Source organism: Lolium perenne, chromosome 3 (assembly GCF_019359855.2).
Source record: "Lolium perenne isolate Kyuss_39 chromosome 3, Kyuss_2.0, whole genome shotgun sequence".
Lineage (NCBI taxonomy): Eukaryota > Viridiplantae > Streptophyta > Magnoliopsida > Poales > Poaceae > Lolium > Lolium perenne.
The window spans coordinates 225,215,693-225,235,436 of NC_067246.2; the positions used below are offsets into that span (position 1 = coordinate 225,215,693).

Here is a 19,744-nt window from a genome sequence, read left to right on the forward strand (position 1 = left end):
TTCCGGTATGCTGTGTAGACGCAGTTTTTCCTCATGAATGGAACCAATGTGCCATCAGGAGCTTTGGATTCACGCTTCTTCAGGTTGGCAATGATCGGGTAATTGAGTCCGAGGAACAGAGAGTGGTCGCCGAGGCTGTTAACCTGCCTCCAATGAAAGTCCCCTGCACGTGCTGCAACGAACAGAGATATGGGATCCTGCTCAAAGACGTAGGTGGCAACAGGAGGATACTGCCGTAGCTGAAGCCCATTAGCAGCATAGGGAATGTCAGGAGGTACTTCAGCATTGGCAATCCCAATGTTGTTTACTGTAAGGATGATCATCAATCGCTTGCCATCAGCAGTTGGAGCGAGGAACTACGCGTACTGCTGATCATCCACCACCGGTGGCGGGATTACGAACATGGACATCGGGTTTTCTGCAATATTAGAAATGGAGACGAATAGGGTGTTACTGGCAACCATATTCAAACAGCAGCACTGTTCATCGTTCATGCTCACAGTATAAATACGACTATGTAAGCTAAGGACATTGGTCATTCATGTGTTCAAATCGAGTGTCCAATATATCAGTTATACTGCATGCATCCCACGAAACTAGTCTTAACTTCGCCAAAATTAGACACTAGTTAGTGTATACACAATTATATACTACCTCTGTCCCACCGAAAGTGTCTGAGATTTGTCCAAATTCAGATGTATCTAGACAGTGAAAGCATATAGATACATTCAAATTTTGACAAATATATCATCTTAAGTATAAGTCCTGTGTTGTAGTTAATTCCCTTTGTTTTAAGTGATCCAACGGTGTATATGATTAGATATTTGTATGCAATATAGGAGTACAGACAATCTACCAGTTGGTCCAGTTTTAAACTGAGTATAGAGCTTCAATCATGACCCTTGGAGTGCTAAATCTAACGGTGCACAACATCAGGATTCTCTGTGAAGAGTGCACATAGCTAACTCTACAATATTTTAGAACCATCACGTGAGCCTTGGGTCTACCCCAAAAAATGACCAAATATCTAAAACCCCTGAAGCATAGGAATAACCCCATTCAAAGAAATCGCTATTCAGCACTGCTACATGGATCAATGGAAGGTTCTTACGGTCTCAACTCTCAAGGAAACATCAAAGAAAAAGGTAGATAAGAAATGAGTGAGTGTTAGATGTACACATATTTTTAATTTTTTATTTGTTCCCTTCGTTTGCCGACTGATGGGAAGAAACATCATTTTTTGTAGGACCACTCTTGTTTTCGTATTTTATATATGCATTGTTGGCAATATTTTCTTTCGAAAACCATGAATATAGCTCGAGCTACATGTAGCATGGTTTTTGAAAATTTTGAGAGCTGCATTTTGAAGTTCCAAAGAAAACGGAGATTAAATACGGGTGTCAACAATGTTGTGTTCTACCAACATTCAAATGTCCAAATCAAAATATCTTATATTTAAGGTTTTGCAACAACAACAAAATCTGACATATATTTTCCAACATTTTGTAACTTCAAAATCTATCAGATTCTGTCATTTTTGTGCGGCCCGAATATAGGGTATCTCAATTTCAGATTTTACACTCTGGTAGAATAATACATTCTCTACATCTATTTTTTTAGATTTTTTATATATTCTTTCAAAACTTGCGAAAGGCATGCTATAAATATTCTTTTGATTATCAAACAGAATCTTTAATGGTTTGACGTGCATACATACTAGTAATATAAAAATATAAAAGTTCTCGCCTTGTACACATTTTGTTGATTTTTTGGAATGAATACAACATTCAATTTGGTAGATAGAGTACTAAACATTTCATGGGAAACTTAAAGCAGCTTGCCAAACAAAGGCTAATAGAAAAAAAATAGAGGTATGACAGGCATAACATCCACGATGGGGTTAAAATATGCATAAGCTTCGGGCAATTTGGCAAAGAAAAATCTAGCCGGATAAAGAACAGAATTAAAAAAGGTACAGGTTAAACTAAGTAAATTAGGCATAACAAGTATTTCATTCTTGTTTAGTAAATAATTGGATTTTGATTGAGTTACTTTTCTAAGGGAAAAAAGGAGAAGGCAGATATTCAAGACACTTTTGGTGGGACGGAGGGAGTAAATCAAAAGTAAGAAAAAGTTATAACATGTTTCATGAGATGGAGTACTAAATAACGGCCATATGCATCTCTTCGATGCAGAGGCCGGGGTACCTCGCCCTCTATTTCGAGCAAAAATCAACTAGTTATATGAAACAATGGGTGTAAAAGTTAATCAAGAAGGGTGCCTTCATTGTGCTACGTTAACATTTGAGATACTTTTTAATTACATCCATATTCTGCAGTGGATAGAGTTACTAATTCAGGATTGCATTCACATACAGAGTATACTATGTTTGCTGATGACTGATTAGTACTAATTCGTTGCAAGCAACGGTTCATTCATATTCAGATAAAGGATGTGATCGTTAAGTCATATACTTATGAAAGTCCTTATGCATCTCTCTGATGCAGATGGCGGGGGTCTCTCGTCCTCCTTTTGGAGCAAAAATCAATTAGTTATATATGAAACAATGGGTGTAAAAGGTTATCAAAAAGGGTGCCTTCATAGTGCTACCTTATCTTTTGAGATACTGGTTAATTACATCCATATTCTGCAGTGGCGTAGAATTACTAATTCAGGAATGCAATCACATACTGAGCATACTATGTTTGTTGGTGACTAATTAGTATTAATTCATTGCAAGCAACGGTTCATTCATATTCAGCAAAAGGCGGTGTGAATTTATGAAAGGTAAAATATAAACAAGGTAGTTCATGAATAACTTCATTGATTAAGGCAGTGTATCATGCAATGCAACATAAGGACTGAAAAAATACCATTTGGGGTGTCCCAGCAGTACGTCCAGCCCCTAATTTCGTCCACCGCAAAAACTTGGCCACCGAGTTCAATGGCATCACAGAACGCCGGCACAATTTGTTCAGGTGTAGGGTTCTTCAGCATTCTCTAGTCGCCACCCCCTTCAAGGTAGAAAATCCTTTTGTCGAACAAGGCGATGAGCTTGTAATCTGCATACCTCCCACCTTTTGTGGGCACTTGGAAGATTAGAATCTTCAACAAATTAATTGCTCGACTCCAGCAAAGATAGTATAACCAATCTTTAGTAGCAGGTTGATATGTAACACCATGACCAATCTTCGGATCAGGTGGGGATGGAAGGGGGATATGTCGCTCGGTGTAGACGTTCACAAGGCACCACTGGCACCCACGATGATCGGCGGCGGCGATCCAGTCGCCGTTCGCGCCAAGCCATTTTCTGTCGTGCATGAACGGTAGGGTGACAGAACGGCGAGGATGGTCGAGGGGCACCAGGTCGTACACGGTAACATGCAGACGAGATGCTGTCGCCACGAACCAGGGTTCATCGAACCAATAAGCAGGCGGAGGCATCAGCAGGCAGGGTTCATCCCAATGGTGCATCTTACCTTCATCATTGCTGATCTGGTCGTAGAGCTCCCTGGAACATGCGGCAAGTCGGACGGTGTAGGTAACGTCCAGATGCACAGCGATGAGGTCGATGTTGTCGCCGGTGAGAGCCTCCAAGTGGCCGTCCCCGCCGCACCGGCAAAGCCTTGAATATTCCATCACGTGAAGATGGATTTAGATGGATGGCGGATGCAACTGCGCTTGGGGTTTTCGGAGGAGAGGGCGAGCGCTATGGAAGGAACGATGCGCGCCGCGGCCGGCTAGGGTGAGGAGAGAAAGGTATAGTACTAGTGATGCGGCGTGGTGGGGATCGAGATCCTGCGCGTGATTCTGGGAGGGTGAAGAAAAAGATGATAGACATGCAAGGGGCAAAACCTAGGCAGTACTCTAGGCTGCTACTGCTGCGACTGGGCGCCGATTTGATAGTTGGTAGATGGTAGACTAGCACGCCACCCATCTATAAATTTGCGACGACTTTTGGTGCAGTGATGTCTCGTCACATCAGCTTGAGCAGAAAGGTTTTTTTTTACAGTTTCCAATACGATATATTTTTCGCCGATAATCGTAGTACTCTATGCCAGAGACACGTACCTTAACACGTTGGCAGCATGCAACCGCGCGAGCACCAAAATGAAATGAGAGATGTTTTAGAGCAGAACTTCATTTTCAATGCATTCCTAGCTTGGTTTGGAAACCGGACGGAGCTTCAGTGACTTGATGCTTCCAAGTCTCATTGTGACTAGGTGCCACTATCTACCATCCATTCATGATCCAACGTTCCAAACTATCTGTTATTTTGAAGCTAAAAAAGAAAAACTATTCAGAAAATTTTGAAAAAAATCCAGTAATATGTAGATGCCTTGTTTTAAAATCTATGAATATTTCATCCCATTCGGACGACTAGCTTGTGATTAAATAGCTTCTTACGTATTCGAGCACTAGTTTAAACTAAATATATATTTGCTCACAAACCTATGATTCAAATCGAATGAAACTCCACCAAAATATAAATCGAAATATGCATGATTTACTGCAATGTTGAGCGGATAATTCAATCCCACGAAAAGACAATATGCTCCAAGACCAGTAATCTCTTCCCTAGCTTATCTGAACATAACTGACAGTGTCCTTAGAGAACATCTTGCAGCCTCAGTAAAGCCTCAGGTATGAACAAGAAGCATTTCCATTTACAGATCACGCTAAGAACCACAACCCAGGATCATCCTCATAGCCTATATCATCAAGGTTGCCCTCCAAAATGCTTATGTTTTTGGAAAGTTTTCTTGACGTTAGGGAAGATTCTGAAGGGCTTAGCTTCGCTACAATAGCAACAAATGGAAAATTTTCGCCGCTAACAAGAGTATCCCGCCATTTTAATATACACTTATTAGTAGTTGATCAATTGTGCATTGCAAAACACAAAGTTCAAATCAAATGTGCAACATACCAACAGAAAGTTAACTCGCAGTTTTACGAGCACATGGCGATATTAAGGTGATGAAGCAATATAAACATCAAAAGAAGAGGCAGAACAAGATCTCCTACTCAGGGGAACTCTTGCTGGACGCCGAGATATAGGTCGCTAGCTGTGCACGGAGATCCTCCTTCTCCTTGATAATCGCCTTAAGGACGGCGGTTTGTCCGCGCATTAGCACCCTCGAGATCTGCCTCTTGAGCTTTAATTTCAACCTCTGTTCCATGAGATACTTGATGAGGTTGCTTCCAGTATCCATCCATGTGACGCTCTTGTTGTTCAGTTCCACCCAGTAGGCGTTCTGCTGCTTAAGCATGTCGACGTATCGCGCAAGATAAAAGGAGATCTCCTTCTCCAACGCCAAAACTCTGTGAAGACGATCACACTCCAGGGTGAGGGAGTGTTCATTCTCCAGCTAGCTGCCTATGTGGGCCTTGTTCTCCTCCTTTTGCTACAACAATCATTGTATGAAAAAAAAAGAAATCAACCCATTCATATATGAGTATTAATTACCCGCAAACAATAGGAGTACTAATTTCTAGCATGGATATTGATAAAGGAATGGACAACACTCGGACGCTCCAAAAATACCACAGGGTTCATCAACACATAATTAATCGGAAAGCAGTGATTACATAAACTATAAAAAAACAAGTGGACAGAGGCATACAGCCTACCTGGCTTGGCCGGGAAACGGGGCCGAACTTAGCTTCGGACGGCCGGACTTGGGGCGCCACCGTCGTTGTGGTTACCGGGGAGACATTTGAACCGCCGGCCCTGTGAGATGTAAATAAATGTAAAAACGGTTAGAAAATAAGAATCAACTGAAGGACACACCGCTAGAAACTTACCCGGACGAACCCTCGCCCTTGATGGTGGTGTTTGCATCATCATCATTCATCAATGTGACGCTCTGGTTTTGCAGTTCCACACAAACGCGGTTCTGCTCATTAAGCCTGTCAAGCTCGGCAGTAAAGGTATTGATGCCTTGCTGAAGATAAAGGCAGATCTTGTTCTCGGACGCCAAATCTACGTGAACAGGCTCAAACTCCGGGGTTAGGGAGAGTTCATTCCCCAGCTGGCTGCCTATGTGGACCATGTTCACCTCCATTTGCTGGCACGATCATTGTATGGAAAAAAAAGAATCCAACCAATTCATATATGAGTAATTGCACGCAAAAAAAATAGGAGTACTACTAATTTCTAGCACGGATCTTGATACAGGAATGGACATCACTTGGACGCTCCACAAATAGCACAGTGTTCATCAACACATAATTAAAAGGAAAGCCGTGATTACATAAACTACTCCATCCGATCCCTTTTAGTACTCCGTAGTAGTAGTTAACACGGATTTAGTAAAGTTGTATTCTCCCTCTGATCCCTTTTAGTTGACTCGGATTTAGTACAAAGTTGTACTAGTACTAAATTTGAGTCAAATAAAATGGATCGGAGGGAGTACTAAATCTGAGTCTATTAAAATGGATTGGAGGGAGTATAAAAAAAACAAGCTGGGAGTATACAGCCTACCTGGCTTGGCCGTGAAACGGGACCGAACTCAGCTTCCGACGACCGGACTTGGGGCGCCACCGTCGTGGTGGTTATCGGGGAGACGTTTGAACCGCCGGCCCTGTGAGATGTAAATAAATGGAAAAAAACAGTTAGAAAATAAGAATGAACTGGAGGACACGCAGCTAGAAACCTACCCGGACGAACCCTCGCCCACTGGCTCGCTCTCCATCGAATAGAGGATAGACTGCTCTGCGAGAATGCTCAGGCGATCATAAGTGGCCATACAACGACGCGCTAGCTGGCTAGATGTCAAGTTTTTCTCGGCGGTCCTAGTCCTCATCGTCTTCCCTAGGATATCCTGCCGCCGGGCCGCCCGGCTCAATGGAGCCATGGCTTGCGAGGTACTTTACTAGATAGGGTGCAGGGCTGGTGAAGGCTAGTTACTAGCTACCAGGACAACAGAAAGAGAAGAAGGGTGGAGGGCTGGTCAAGGCTAAATCTTACATACACCCAGAAAAGACCATCGTGCCCTCGCGGGGCTTCTGAGCAATTATAGAGACGTGTGTTCTCAAATGGGCAAGATAGGGTACCTTCCCGAGGAAGCATCTAGCACCCAAGCCGATGGACTGCGCGTTGAACAATGGTTACAGTATGTGTAAAAAGAAAAGATAACAAGGGAAATGCCTGACAGGGTCCAGAGGTGCATTTAATCGGACATGGAATTCCATATTTTATTACACCATAGAGTATGTGAACATAAGACTAGTCATAATGGGAAGTATCATAGACTAGTATCATACATATGATACTAGTTTATGATACAACACCTACAATGCATAGTATCATGAAGTAGTATCATAGTTTCATCATATTTAATATTTTGTAGAATCTCAATGCAAATATGTGTACATGATGTGTTTGCCACTAAAGTTTTTAGTTTTACGTGCTATGATACAGTATCTACCTATGATACTACTCTCACATCTCTCCTCATTAATTGATGTGCCACATAAGATTTTTGCCTACATGGCATGCATGATACTACCTATGATACTCCCATTGTGGCTAGTCTAAACACATAATACAATCAAGCGCTTAGTGTTTACATAATGGGCCCTAACTGTAGATAGGAAACGCAAGCAAGTCCCTCTCCACCAAATAAGATCATATATCGTCGTTAGGGCCGCCCTGGTGAATCCTCTGAATGAAAAAAGCCCATAGTTGGCAACCTAAACCCGCCGCTCTAGTCCGAATAGGAACTTCCGTCTGACGAGAACCTTTTGACAACAAAAATTAATTAATTCAGTACTGCATAAACCGCAATTTCAATTAGATAAACACGAAGATTAAGATAGGCGTATGTATCACCTGTCGATGCGAACCCAGATAGTCAGCTCCGTGCACGGTTGAAACCATTGCAACGACCACTCTAGTTCCAACGCTTTGGCGGCGCCCGGCGTGGTCGTGCTGTTCGCCAGAATAGTGGCCGTATGGTTGGGGCGCATTAAACCGATCTCAGAGCGATTAGGTGATGGCTTGCCGTGCGACGACATACTCACCTTGTACTCCGGCCACACGCACGCCGCCGACCTAACGCACTCAACGGATAGGCTGGCCAGCACGCATCCATTCTCCGGATGGACTTGCGTATATGTGTGCCAGACGAACACGGTACCATCGTTCCCGTAGAAGATGACCGGACGTCTTGGCTCTGGCGGTGCCAGCACCGGGATGATGAACGCCATCGCGGTGCCGTACGGGATCATGTCCACACAAATCGAATGGATTTCTCTGAGGTGGGCGATGAGCGCTGCTGGCGAGGCGGCGAAGTCGCAGCCAGCCTCTGTGCAGTCGCACGGGCTGTGCGGGCACGCGAGCTCGTGGTCGTGGAGCCTGTTGTAGGCGACCACACTCCCGCACCCGTCGTGGGGGCACTCCATCCTCTTTAATCTGCTTTGAAGAGGATATTGATGGGGAGGGGAGGGGAGGGGTGAGTGGAGAAGAAGGATGGTGGTGGCTTTATTAATTCGGGCCTCACCGTCCCACCAGTTTGGCTAAAAAAGGTGACGCTGAATGTTTCACTGTCTATGTTTTCACACGCAGTACACCTTATATGATGGCCAAAAATGGGATATGAAGATTTTCTCGAAATATCAAAAAAAAAATAGATTTATGTTTGACATATGTGTGATGTTACTCAAAATTGAACTACATGTTACAAATGGACGGTCGGCAATTTTGAGGGAAGAAAATGAATTTTAAATATTGAAATACTTTGAGTGTCTCTGTGTGAAGCCTTGCACTAAGATCATAGAAATTTCCATTACCCTTGTACGGATGGTGGGTTCTAAAAGTTGAAGTAATTTGACTGCAACAAAAAGAACTTCAATGAAAATAAAAATGTGGACTAGCTTGTGTCGTCATATGAGATATAGATGCTATAAAAATAACAAACTACAATCCTAAGGGTGATTTATATAAATCAAGTTTGATTTCTTGCTTTCATGTATGAGTTAATTTATTAACATGGCTTTCTACCCCCCCCCCCCACCACCCCACCCATACACACACACTCTCTCTCTCTCTCAAATGGGGGTGAGAGGAGAAGAATGATGTTCGTAACTCAGGCCTCACCATCCTACCAGACTTTGGTCGTTGCCCAAGACATCCATGACCTAAAAAACTGACGTTGAGTGTTTCATAGTCTACATTTTCACAAGCATTATACCATATATATTGGCCAAAATGTGATGTGTAGATTTTCTCGAATTGTACCGTATTTGGATTCATGTTTGACGTATGAGCGGTTTTACTCAAAATTCAACTACATGTTCAAATTGCCAGGTCGGAAAATTTGAATGAAGAAAATATAGTTTAAATATTGAAATAAGTGTGCATATATATATATATATATATATATATATATGTGTGTGTGTGTGTGTGTGTGTGTGTGTGTGTGTGTGTGTGTGTGTGTGTGTTTTGTGCACTATGATACGTAAAATTGTCATTACCATTTTACGAATGTGGTGGGTCCTAGAATATTGAAGCTAATTCAAAAAAAATGTGCTAGCTTGAGTCATCGTATGAGATAAAATTGCTATACAAATAACAAACTTACAACCTTAAGGTAATTTAAAAAAGATTTATTGTCTTGCTTACACATGTGTGGTCATGTTGATTGCATTGTATATTAGTATGAACTTACTAATAATTATCCCCAATTTTGGCAGCAATGTCCATCTTACCGTTCACATATATTTTATTCAACTTCATTTCACACAAAAATACATTCTACTTTATTAGTGTAAAATAAGAGCTTTATGTGAGCTTTATTGTGAAGTGGCTACCTGAGAGAAGGGCCAAATTTTCAAGGTAACAATTTTGAAACATGGCATACTTCATAAGATGACCATTTAGGTGATATATATGTTGATTATTTCTCGAGTTTGTAATATATGTGGGCTTATGTTGAGTTTTAACCAATTTTGGTCAATTTAAAATTGCATGTTCTTTAAAGTTCGGCATGAGTTTTGGTAGAAAATATGCAGATTTTACCATGGGAGGGTGTTATGCTCCATGCATGACAAAACTACAAAGAAAAGATGAATAATTTGTACAAATGGCGAAGCCGGTAAATTTGAAGCAAATTGAATGCAACCAAAGGAAATTCATTAAAACTAAAAAAAGATGAAGAGTTGACGAGGAAATGGTATGGCGATTTGAAAAGAAAATGAATCACTACATATGTGAATCTGGTCATAATAAACGAAAATGCCAAGTAGAGTTTCCAATTTTGTTCATAAAAATAGATCAAATTTGAACTAGATTTGTGATGTAGATTGGTCATAGAAACCGCTATAAGCCATCGCAATGTATGGAAGTGAATGATTCTAGGCATCCATATTTTAATTACTTCACGTAATGTAATTGAACAAGCTAGATTGGGTATTGCCCCATGAAATTGTACCACACATGCCAACAATAGTAAACCTGATTGCTTCCCAGTACGCCAACATTATGTGGCTTGATTACATGTGCATTAAACTTAAAATGCCTGTTTATTTATTTTGTTTTAGTAGTCGTATGACAGTGAAGGATCCAGAGTTGCATTAATCGGCGAATTGGGTTACATATTACATAGACTAATTCATGGTAAACATAAAATACATCCAATCCCTCAACATTTTTAGATAAAGGTCTAAGTAGTAAAGATTGGAACATCAATCAGGTCCTTCCCCACCGAAGTAGATGACCACCTCCAACACTACGGCCGTCCTGACAAGAACCATCCGCAAAACGTCTCTTTTAGTCCTTGTACTGAGTACTTTGAAGCCGAAAGCCCCAGACACACCCTTCCTGTTACGGTGATGAAGCAATATAAACATCAAAAGAAGAGGCAGAACAAGATCTCCAACTCAGGGACACTTGGTGGACGCCGAGATATAGGTCGCTAGCTGTGCACGGAGATCCTCTTCTCCTTGCTAATCGCCCTGTCACAAGAAAAACAAATTAATTCAGCATTACTTAAATCCACATTAGCATCGTCCCAATAAGATTGAGGGTAGTGTTATGTTCACTCACTCCTTATCGATGCGCAAATAGATAGTCAGCTGCTTCGATGATTCATTGCTGCACAGGTACCGCGGCGTCACCGAGAGGAACGAAGTGACATCTCCCAAAGAAACTGTGCCCGGAGTCGGGCTGCTCGTCGGCTCTAATACCGCCTTCACCACGTCAAACAAGTGTTCCCCGGTAAGCTTACGCGGCCCCGACATCGGCGGGCCGTTCGCCCACATCGTCACCCTATACCGGGGCAAGTTGCACGCCGCCGGCCTGACGCACACGAAGGATACCGCGGTGTCCATGCCGCAAGGGTGGATGTGCAAGGCGAACACTGCGCCATCCGTCCCGTAGCTGATGAACTGTCACTACAAGGATTTGGGTCTATTGCAACGGAAAAAATTGTCGCAATATAAGTCATTTTGTGGCAATATGTACCTATTACCACGAAATAGCTTTCGTTGGGAAGCGTTGCAACTAGACACATGGTAATAGGCTATTGCAACAAAAACGCAATTGTGGCAATAAAGTATTATATTGCAACAACCATGTGTGAAGTTGCCACATTTTTTCCCGTGGCAATGCTCACTTATCTCCACAATTTGGTTTGTGGAGATAACTTAATGCAACATGCGAACGAAATGTGGCAACTGATAGTTTGTGGCAACAAACATTTGTGGCAATAACATCTACCAACAATCCACATTTCGTGGCGCATGCTCTTTCGTGGCAATAGACAATCGTGGCAATAGCCTATGCCAACACCCCATGTTTCGTAGCATTAGGCATTTTGCCACGAACGCTATGTTTGTGGCATTAACTTATAGCAACAAACATTCCACTCGTGGTGAAAAATAGTTATGGCAACGGTCAACTTTTTTTGTAGCAAGAAGCTACTAAATTTAATATTTTCGTGGTCATACTCTATTAACAAAATTCAGTTTCGTGACACCAAATACTTATTGCAAGGGGAAAACTGTTTGTAGCAACAAGCTACTGCGACAACTTATTAGTGGGGTGAAGATTTGACGCAACACTATTTTCCGTGGGTCTAACCTAAGGCAACGGAAAATGAGTTGTAGCAATAGCCTATCGCAATCATAAAAAGAGCCATTAAATTACAAAATTTAAAACCATACATATAATATGTAGGTTCATACAAATCAAATACTCATAGCAAATATTCATCAAAGGAAGCTCAAATAAATGGGTAGCCATCCTAATTAAGTGTAAGACTAAACTATCCATGATGTACAGTATAGTACGTATGTGTAGGTGCCTTTTCCCATTACTTGTACCCTCTCCAGCTATTTCTTTGCTTCCTGCAATCAAGAAATGGAAAGAAAAAATAGCCAACTAAATATTAAGAGAAAGCAAGCCAAGTTCTGTCAACAAGCTAATACCAAGTGAAATGATGTAACGCAATATCTTTAATTACTAACCTAGGCCCTACATACATCTTAGAAATATGCCTAAGAACATAACAAGGACAAAAGCAATTGTACATTAAAAGTAGCATCAAGTGTCCAACAAATACAATTGGTACATGAGACTAAGTTACTAATTAATGAAGAGATTGGACAAAAGTATTGCTACTACAAGCCTATATACTGAGCATACTGGGAAGGCAAAACGGTTCTGAGCTGTTTTAAGACCTTTTAGAACACCTCGTCCTTTCTTCTTCTTCTGTCCATCTGCTTCTACAACCCAAATCATAGAAAATAGTATTGCATTACTTGGTTATTAGATTGCAAGAACCAATGACCCAAATTTAAAGGAAAGCAAGTACCATCATGTAGTTACGCACGGTAGCAGCGAGCATGGGATGGCCATTCATTGAGGACACACATGTCATTAGCAGACATTGCCCTTGAGTACATGTACAAGATTTAGCAGTATTAAAGATTTAGCAATTTAACCCATACAAGGATTTTATGCATTATAGCAAATGCTAGGGACAGCTTAACTGAGATAAAAAAAAATTACCGGATCTGGATTGTCCACGTTTATTTATGTATTCTGTTATACTTTCCATCCTTGTAAAGACAACATACCCTTTCCTTACTGTACAATAAGATTCATTTTTTGCTAAACAGACATCAGAGGGCTAATGGTATTTCTGAAAGAATAAGACAGAGTGCCAGAACTTTCAACAAGACATATCAACTCTAACACTCGACACAATGTTCAACTATAACGGAATAGGTTTGAAGTCCAAGCTTAATCTGATACAAAAAAACAAAAGGACATATAGCACAAAAATGTATTTAAAATATCTAGTTTTAACTCTGGAAAAACCTACAGGCAGATCACAAACAAAAACATATCCGTATCCGTATCCTCTTTTATCATTCTTGCTACTGTTACTCAATAGACAACAGCATCTAGCCAAGAGTTAACTGAGATCAGGCTCTGAATGAACCCATACTACATTGAGTCATGTGTCATGTTATAATTCATTCAGATAAAGGAACTTGAGTAACTAAATACAGAGTTGCGACTGCAATGGTGAATAATCTACTGGCCACAAACTTACATGATACAAGCAAAATAAGACAGCTGAAACTAGATATGTGATAACAGTGGCGGAGGACGAAATAGAATTGAGGTAAGGTGAACTCTAAAATAAATGCGGTTATACTTTAATAAGATTTATAATTTTAATATGGGAGTAAAGAGATCCCAAATACAAAATGAAGCAACAAATTATAGTAAATATTTACCACTAACTTCAAATTAGCACTTAAAAGACCAAAAGGAGTATGAAAGTATCAGTGTATATCCACTACCAATCTTTTCAACTTTATGTTCATGCAATCTAGAAGGTAATGCTAGAGGATAGGTTTTTGTGATCAGCCATTCCTTGAAGATTATGGCTCAATTATCTTGTAGTTGATCTTGTTTAATTTATACTACATGTAAACAGAAGCAGCGACGGCGAAGTGTGAAACAGAACCAGAGCCTCGCTACTGCCTACTGAAGAAGTGCACAACTCTCACTCCCTTTTTTTTTTCCTGCCTCCAAATGATCCAGCAGCGTTACTAACCATCCAGGGATTAACAAACGCCTGAACGCATACGGCCAGAATGATGTTAGGGCGAGCGCCCGACCTCGCCATACCGCGTCCTCCTCTAGTGTGTGATAAGTAGCCCCATAAAATATATTGGTAGATTCAGAGTGCGATTTAAATCTATTAGATATGTTGAGATGGGTTGCAATAGAAGTAATGCAAACGACTGCAAAAAAGATTCAAATTAGCTCACAGGGGATCTAAATGGATCTAACATTGCGACCACAGTGAAGAAACAGAGTTGTTAATTTAAAACAGTGAAGAAACACGGGATCACAGGGATGTGGCTTGGTGATGAATGGGATCGCAGACTCACAGCGTCTCCACCTCCGGGTCGGTGATGTTGCGACTGGGGGTGAACCCCGAAGTGGTGCCGCTCTACGATGGGAAAAAGCACGCGACACGGCGGCACTCGAAGATGTGGTTCTACGATGGGAGGGGATTGGGAGATTTGGGAGAAATTAACCTGAGGTTGACCCCGGCGTGCTTCTATGTGTTGACGCCGTGATTTGGTTTAGAGTACTAATCGGGAGTAGGTTTGAGTTGTTTGCCTGGAAGGTTAAGTAGGCTATTTTTGGGTGGGAACAAAAATATTTGGACGGAAACTAATGAGGTGTTTAGCGGGAGGTTAATTTTTTTGGCCAAAACTAAATTATTAGGCGCTAATTTAGGTTGCGGGAAAGTAATTCTTTTGGAGGGAATTTTTACAATAATGAATATATTAGGAAAATAATATTCCAGAACAATATGAAATATATATATGCTGCAAAAAAATAATATTTCAGAGCGTTATGAATTGAGAAAAAAACACTTCGCTCGCTCCGGTTCCTCCTTGCTATGGTGTCGTTCTACCTTGTCCAATTCACGTTGCGTTGTGCTGATCAAGTCACGGGCTTGAGTTCGTGGGGATGCCTTGGCGGTAGCCCCGGAAGGTGGATTGCACAGGCTCTACGGCGGGCAATGTCCCCATCTTCTCAGGTGCCATCTCCCTAGAGCGCACATCGATGGTACCCGCAACCTTCTCTGGCGCCCTCCCCACGTCGCACGCATCAACAGAGCATTGGGCATCACTGGAGACATCACCGTCCATGACGGGTAATGATGGTGAGAGAGCTTGGGGAAACACCTCAAGCGGCGGCAGCGAGAGAGACCCGAGACCCTCAACCACCATGGCATGGTCACGTAGCTCTTCGCAGGGAGGGAGAAAAACAGCAGGATACGCCAACGCAGGCTTGCAGAAGCGACGAGTACGACACATCTGCCCAACAGCAGCAGGGTCTAACCTGCGGCGAACGAGGGCGGCTGCAGCAAACACGGCGGCGGGCTCCGGAGGCAGAGATGTTGGCCCAGCGTACGGTGTTGTGGAATGCCCGAGCGCCTCCACATCGAGGTCAGCGGAGCGAGCACGGGGCGAGGACATCGAGGTGAGGCCGGAGCTTGTCGCGGCAAAGGCAGAGACGGTCGACGGAGGGAGAACAGGTCGGTGCCAAGGGCTTGATTCGATGCGCCACCGAAGGGTCTTGCGGATCATGTCAAAGGCGGCACCAGCCTTTTTCATGTCGTGTGCGGGGATCTAGCGGAAGGGGAAATCGAGGCCAGGAGCCATCGATTTGGTGCAAAGGATCCCATGTCAGAGTTAACCGGAAGGTAATTGGTGTGTTCCAGTTGTCCACATGTCAGGTTTAGGGTTCGTTTCTGTCCTTGGCAAAAAGCGCGTACACAAACTACAAAAGAGCTTTGTCTCTATTAAATACAACAAAAAAGCCTTGGCTTGTTGGTTAGAGGCGCTTGCGAGCACATGGGAGGTGCAAGGTTCGAAATCTATCATTGGAAATTAAATTTTGCCCATATAATAAAAAGGAAAAGGAATCAATCAACGGCAATAATACCTATTTAAAAAAAACTATTGCATCTTTTTAATCAGATCGCGATTAAAAAATATAAACAATTAAAAAACCATGATTGTTGCAATATCTTATACATATTGCCATGGATACATAATTTGTCGCAATATGCAGTAATTATTGCAACACAATGGGGTTGAGGCAAAAAAACAGGTATAACAACAAAGAAATATTTTGTTGCAATACAAGATAATTTTTTGCAACAATATGAGTACTTAACGCAACATGGACAAATGTTGCAATATATTTGCAAATATTACCACATTTTTTTTCTTTTGTTGCATTAGCTACCCTCTATTGCAACAAGGTGACAAATTCACGCAACAAAGTGTAATTGTCGCAATAGGCGCACCATATTACAACGCCCCTGTGTTTTGTTGCAATACACGTCCTCTATTGCAACAAAAAAATGTAATTACTGCGACAAAACTACATTGTAGCAATATGTGGAGGCTATTACCACACACAAGAATTTCGTGGTAATATTGCATTCTATTGCAACAAAAACTTGTCATTGCAATAATTATTGTTGCAATAGACCATATTTCTTGTAGTGTGTCGTTTTGGCGAGCCCGGTGCCGGCACCTTCAGATGAACCAATCCGAAGTCCTCGTCGTACGGGAACCTATCCACAACGGTCAAGTGGGCTTCTCTGAGGTGTAGGATGAACGGTACCTGCGAATCGGCGAATTCGCAGCCGGGGTGCGTGCAGAAGCAAGAGCCGTGCGGGCACGCCATCATGTGCTTGTCTTCCTCGTTGTAAGGGAACTCCCTCCCGCACCAGTCGTTGATGCACTGGATCGTCGGCTTCAGAGGCTGCTTCTTCGGCACAGGCAACTCCATAGTCTAAGATCTGATGAGGGATCGGAAAGGGGCGCGGGGGGTTGTGGCGGCGGCGGCGCGAGCGAGGGGGGAGCAGTGAAAAGCTGAGAACTGAGATGGGAGATTGATGTTTATGGAGATTGATGTTTCTTTATAGAGGGCTCTTCTTTTAACTGGAGCCTCTAGACTGGTGGACACATGACCTGTGCTCACTGAAGTGTGCGACCTCACGCATGGGAACCACACGTAAGTGACAGACCAGTTGGTGTACTCGAGTGATTATTATAATGTATTAGTACTCCATAGTTTCCTATGGATCCAAGGGTAGGAAAGCCAAGTTATCTCATTTACAAGACATTATTTTTTCCATGAAGCCAAGTTAACTCATCAATCAATTGGTATATTTTGGTTATATTCAAACTTTTACTTGAAACTAGTTGGTCATGCCATTCTACTACTCGCTTAAAACTTTTACTGCGGGAAGGGAGGGGGGGTGATGCTACCCTGAATTTGTGGGACCCAAAAAAAACTCGGAAATACGAGCGATGCATCAAAAAGAAACACATTCATCCCCCTCCCCCAGTGATTTGACCTAGATTTGAAATCAAGGCACACGTGATTCAAAAAAGGCAATCTAAAAACATGGATTATTCATCATTTTGTACATATATATAGGGAAAATACCAAACAAGCCATACCAGTGTTTTAGAGAAGAACCCTCAATTAGATTGGCACCATGTTGGACTTCGTCCAACTAAATTTCCTCCCACATGCATGTGAGCTTCGTACCACTACACAAGAACCATGCCAGACTTTTGAATCATGGCCCAATTTTATGTATATATTTGAACTTTTCATCATGCACGCATGAATACTTTGCAAAATATGTGCATTTTGGGTTGTCGCCCGTAAATGTGTTTTTGCTTGTCTACCACCAATCAAGTTTTCATTCGCGGGGAAACATGCATGACAGGATGACCATTTCCAAGGTTTCATGAATTATCTCAATGTGCATCCATATATATACAATTTCTTGGGCTAAATCCGATAAAATGCAAATTTGATACAGTGTGTAGATGAAGTACAGATCAAACTAATAATTTAAAAAATACATGGGTGTGTGACCTGAATGTGTGGATCGAGCCAAGTACATTTTATATAATAATGGCCAAACACATGCACTACACCCTCCTACTAGAACAAATTAAAACAAGAAGGGCGAGAGCATCATGAGATTGCTCGACGTATCTAAATTTCAAAACAAGCCGAATTAATAAGTTATTGTGGGGCTTGATAGAAAAGATCGAAACAAAGCATGCATAGTCATATCATTTGTGGTTCATAATACCTCTATGGATAATACCAAATAAACATGGCATATATACACTTCTATTTTTAAGACAAGAACCCTGCATATTTTTTTGCACCATGTGTTTGAGGCCTCGCTTACCCAGAAGTGTGTGTGGGAGCATTGCATGCTACGAGAAAACAATGCCAAACATTTGAATCGCATGACTCATTTTTTGGTAGTGATATATAGGTTTATGGTTTATATACAAGGTTTTGTGTTAGGGTCTAGGGGTTTAATATAATTAGGGTTTAGGGTTTATAGAGATTGACATCATCTGTTTCATTTCACATTTGTGATGTACAATACTACATACCTAAGTAAAATCGATCATTCTTAGTCACTCCAAAATGAAGCTCGTGGTCGGGAGGTTTTTGGAATTTACATGTTTGAAACCCAATACCATTTCTCTTCATGCTTGACTTCATAATTAATTAAGACAGAGTTTACGGTTAGGGGGTAGATACATGATTTTTCTGGTTTGAATATGTCTAGATTGACCTTTGTACGTTTATCAACTTGAATGCTTAATGTATAACATAAGAAGACTATGTGCTTTGGTTTTTCATTTTTTATTTTTATGCCTATTTGAATTTTGGTCAAATCCTACGTTAATTTGACCAAGAGTTAAACACGTTTAAAACATGAATATGAAAAAGTAAGCATGTATCCTTCTTAATTAGTCACTCCAAAATGAAGCTCGTGGGAGGTTTTTGAATTTCCATGTTTGAAACCCAATACCACTTCTCTTCATGCTTGACTTCATCAGACAGAGTTTAGGGTTAGGTGGTAGATACATGATTTATCTCGTTTGAATATGTCTAGATCGACCTTTGTACGTTTATTATCAACTTGAATGCTTACTGAATAACATAAGAAGACAATGTGCTTTGGTTTTTCATTTTTTTTTCATTTTTTTTGAATTTTTATGCCCATTTGAATCTTGGTCAAATTCTAGGTTTGACCAAGATTTGAACAAGTTTAAATCATGAATATAAAAAATTAAGCATCTATCCTTCTTAGTCACTCCAAAACTCTTGGGAGGGTTTTTGAAATTTCCATGTTTGAAACCAAAAAACCACTTCTCTTCATGCATGCTTGACTTCATAAGACAGAGTTTAGGGTTAGGGGTAGATAGATACATGATTTGTCTAGTTTGAATATGTACAAACATTGTTTATCAACTTGAATGCTTACTATATGACATAAGAAGACTATATGCTTTGAAAATTCAAACATATGGTAAGCATTCTTATGTCGTATAGTAAGCATTCAAGTTGATAAACAAGGTTTGGACATATTCAAACAAGACAAATCATGTATCTACCACCTAACCCTAAACTCGGTCAATTTTATGAAAGTCTAGCATGAAGATAAGTGGTTTTTTGTTTCAAACATGGAAATTTCAAAAAAGCTCCCAAGAGTTACATTTTGGAGTGACTTAAGAAGGATAGATGCTTAATTTTTCATATTCATGTTTTAAACTTGTTTAAATCATGGTCAGACACCTAGGATTTGACCAAGATTCAAATGGGTAGAAAATTTAAAAAATCAGAAAAATAAAAAACCAAATT

At 41.2% G+C, this 19,744-nt stretch overlaps 1 long non-coding RNA gene across 2 annotated transcripts; it reads right to left on the reverse strand.

Annotated features, from left to right (window-relative positions):
- Positions 1 to 12,102: 12,102 nt before the first annotated feature.
- Positions 12,103 to 14,601, reverse strand: LOC127343519 (uncharacterized). 2 transcript variants are annotated; one of them, XR_007877314.2, is made up of 4 exons: positions 14,563 to 14,601; positions 12,816 to 13,090; positions 12,682 to 12,726; positions 12,103 to 12,348 (listed from the first exon to the last, which is right to left on the reverse strand). It is a non-coding gene; the product is annotated as an uncharacterized lncRNA (long non-coding RNA). The 2 variants fall into 2 exon arrangements; XR_007877313.2 differs by lacking the exon at positions 14,563 to 14,601 and having other exon boundaries at positions 12,816 to 14,001.
- Between the last annotated feature and the right edge of the window lie 5,143 nt (positions 14,602 to 19,744).